The following is a 4,161-nucleotide window of genomic DNA, read 5'->3' on the forward strand; positions in this document are numbered from 1 at the left end:
CATTTTAAACCTCTTTAACACCTTTTCCAAGTATAGACTTTGGGATAAACTAATTTTTCTTTTTTCTCTATCTTTATAGATGCGAATACCAAGAATATAGGTTACTTCCCCTAAGTCTTTAATGGAGAATGTATTTGACAACCATACCTTGACAGTTGTCAACATACCTATATCATTGCCTGTCAATAAAATATCATCTACATATAAGACAAGAAAAGTGACAGCACTTTCACTAACCTTCTTATATACACATGGTTCATCCACATTTTTTATAAAACCAAATGACTTAATGGCTTCATCAAATGGATGTTCCAACTCCTCAAAGCTTATTTCAACCCATAAATGGATTGTTTCAGCTTGCACACCTTGGAACTATCTTAGGATTCAAAACCCCTAGGTTGTTCCATGAAAATGTTCTCATCAATGTTTCCATTGAGAAAAGTTATTGTGACATCCATCTGCCAAATCTCACAATCATAATATGCAGCTATTGCTAATAAAATCATAATTGATTTAAGCATGGCAATAGGAGAGAAAGTCTCCTCATAGTCGATTCCTTGCCTCTGGCGAAACCCTTTCGCTACTAGCCTTGCCTTATAGGTCTCAACCTTTTCATCAGAATCAATCTTCTTCTTGAAAACCCATTTATTTCCCATAGGTACAATACCTTCAGGTGGGTCAACAAGATCCCAAACTTGGTTCTTATGCATGGAATCAATTTCAGATTTCATAGCTTCAATCCATTAAGAAGAGTCTATATCTAATATAGCTTCTTCATAGGTAAAAGGATCATCTCCATGATCTATTTCTTCATGAGCAAACAACTCTTGTTCATCTGCATAAAGAAAATCATATCTCTCTGATGGATGAGATATCCTGGTTGATCTGCGAGGAATTAGTGTAGATGTTTCATCAATTGGCATAGGTTGACTAGATAGATCTATATCTATCTGATTTGTTAGTTGGTCAGAATTCTCTAATTCTAACTCTATTTGCCTTCCTTTGTCACCTTTTGAATAAACTATTGTTCAAGAAATATGGCATCTCTACTTACCATAACCTTTTGTGATGTAGGCAAATAAAAATAATATCCAAAACTTTCTTTTGAATGCCCAACAAATCGACCTCTTTCTGATTTGGTTTCCAATTTGTCAGTTTTTAGCTTTTTAATGTAAGCTGGACAACCCTAAATCTTAACATGTTTAAGACTTCATTTTCTTCTATGTCATATCTCATAAGGTGTGGAAGAAACTGACTTTGATGGAATCCTATTCAGAATATGCAAAGTTGATTCTAATGCAAATCCCCAAAAGGAGACTGGTATATCAGTATAGCTCATCATACTGCGTATCATATCTAATAGGATACGATTTCTCCTTTCAGACACCATTTAATTGTGGCATTCCTGGAGGAGTCAGCTGGGAGATAATGCCATGCTCTTTCAAGTATTCATCAAATTCAATACTTAAGTATTCACCTCCACGATCTGATTGAAGAGTTTTAATACTTTTTTCTATTTGATTTTTTACTTTAAATTTAAATTCTTTGAACTTTTCAAAGGATTCATATTTGTATTTCATCAAATACAAATACCCAAACCTTAATTAATCATCATTAAAGGTAATAAAATAATGAAAACCGCCTTTAGCCATTTCTTTAAATGGACCACATACATCACTATGTATAAATTCCAAAATATTTTCAGCTCTTAACCCCTGTCCTACAAAAGGTGATCGAGTCATTTTGCCTTGAAGCCAGGATTCACAAGTTGGAGTAGGTTCAGAACCTAATGAGGATAACTAATGAGGATAAAATCCTCATTTTCTCCTTCTTTGCAATCCTATCTTCTGCAATATGACCTAATCTTAAGTGCCAAATATATTTTGAACTTGAGTTGATTTTCATCATGGCATTACATTCATTTAGATTGCTTGCATTAGATTTGTATTTAACATTATTATCCAAATAATAAAGTCTATCATGCATATAACCGAGCCAACATATTCATTTTCAAAATAAATATTGCAAACATCATTTGTGAACTGAAATTCATGACCATTTCTAGTCAAACTAGATACAGATATGATATTCTTAAAAGCATCAGGTACATATAAAATATTATTTAAATACAAAATATGTCCATACATGTACAAAGATTTAGATCCTATGGCTAAAGCTTCAACAGTTGAGCCATTGCCAATCCAGAGTCTAACATCTCGTGTCTGTAAGCTGGTACTACTTGCTAGTTCCTGCATATCAAAAGTAATGTGAGAATTAGTACTAGTATCTTAAACCCAAGCTATAGATGAATTATGAGCATCATCAGAATCTAAATAACAAGATATAGACATACCTTTTGAAGGTTTATCTTTCTTGTCCTTCAGAGAAGTAAGATACTATGGGCAGTTCCTCTTCCAGTGCCCATCCTTCTGGCAGTGGAAACATTTTCCTTTGCCTTTGTCAGCTTCGGTCTTGCCTTTCTATTTTTCTATTTTATATCCTTTCAAAGTAGCCAATGATGGTTTAAAAAGATGGAAAGACCCATTTACGTAGATTCCAACTTTAAAAGAAAGAATGCGAATAAATGTGATAAAAAGCCTTGCCCAAGCCTTTGAGATGAGCTTTATGAAATGAAAGTGGAATACGTTTGTAAATTGGGGAAATAACACACAAAATGATGTCTTATGATAGTCTATTAATGGGTCTCACTCAAATATTTATAAACATATAATATAAAAGTATAAATAAAATAATCAAAGTCTAGCTTGCTACAAGTTTTGGTGGCCTTATGCCTCCTAGTGTTCTAGCATCGATAATGGTTTAGATTTAAGCTGTTACAGCAGGTCTCTTAAGTCTTGGGATTTGGTCAATCTCAACATGATTATTACCTTTTTACTAAAGTTGGCTCAGAACATTTCATGACTTTATTGATTTATGTTGATGATGTGATTATCACCGGCACTTCTACCATGGATATTAACTTTGTTAAAGATGCCCTTCATTCCAAATTCACTTTAAGGACTTGGGATATCTTCAGTATTTCTTAAGGTTGGAGGTTGCAGGATTAGCTTATGGTACTATAATTAGCTAAAAGAAATTTGTTTCTGAGGTGAGAGCATAAGGTTTGACTAATTGAATGCAAGCTACATTTCCTCTTTTAAAGGGGTTCCATTTATACCACAATTATAGAGATATTCCTCCTAATTCTAATTCTTATAAAAGACTAATTAATTGGCAGGCTACTATTTGTGAATATCACTAGGCTTGATATTAGTCATACAACAGAACATCTCAGTCAATTCATGGCTACCCTTCATAAGCCTCATTGGAAGGCAACATTACATGTATTGAGATGTATGAAATCTTCTCCTTCAAAGGGGTTATATTTTCTAGTCTCCAATAAATTTCAACTTACTGCATACTATGATGCAGAATGGGCTTCTTATTCTTTTTCAAGAAATGCTTTAACAAATTTCTACATTTTTCTTGGATCTTCTTTAATCTCATGGAAAACCAAGAAGCAATCTATGGTCTCCAAATCCTCTGTTGAGGCAGAGTATAGGGTAATGACCTCAACTGTTTGTGAGCTATATTGGGTGACTTATATTCTCATAGATTTACAGGTCCCTATTCAGTTGCCAATCAATTTGAAGTGTAATAAGAAAATAGCCTTTCATATGGCCTTTAACCCTGTTTTCCATGAAAGGACTAAGGTTACATTTGGTAGATCATAATATAATGCAATATAATTAATTATGCAATACAATCAAAGTTGTAATGTAATTATCGTTATATTCTTATATTTGATTGTAAAATAAAAATATAAGTAGTGCAATGTAATGATAATTTTGATTTTAATATTCAATTTATATAGAACATTAATAATAAGTGGCAATAGTTGTAGTGATTGGTAGTAGTGGTGATGGTGGTGACAGCGGTTATTAAATAGTGGTGGCGACAAGGTGAGGTAGTGATAGTGGTAATCGCCAAGTGGTGATAGAGGTGACAGTGACTAAGTGGTGATAGCGGTGGTGAAGTGATGGTAGTGGTGATGGTGGTGATTGCGATAGTGGCAACAAAATGGTGGTGGTGGTGGTAGTAGTGGTAATGATGATAGGGTGGGGGTAGTGTTGGTAGTAGCAGTACTAGTCGGGTAGTGGT

Source organism: Hevea brasiliensis, chromosome 16 (genome assembly GCF_030052815.1).
Source record: "Hevea brasiliensis isolate MT/VB/25A 57/8 chromosome 16, ASM3005281v1, whole genome shotgun sequence".
NCBI classification, from domain to species: Eukaryota; Viridiplantae; Streptophyta; class Magnoliopsida; order Malpighiales; family Euphorbiaceae; genus Hevea; species Hevea brasiliensis.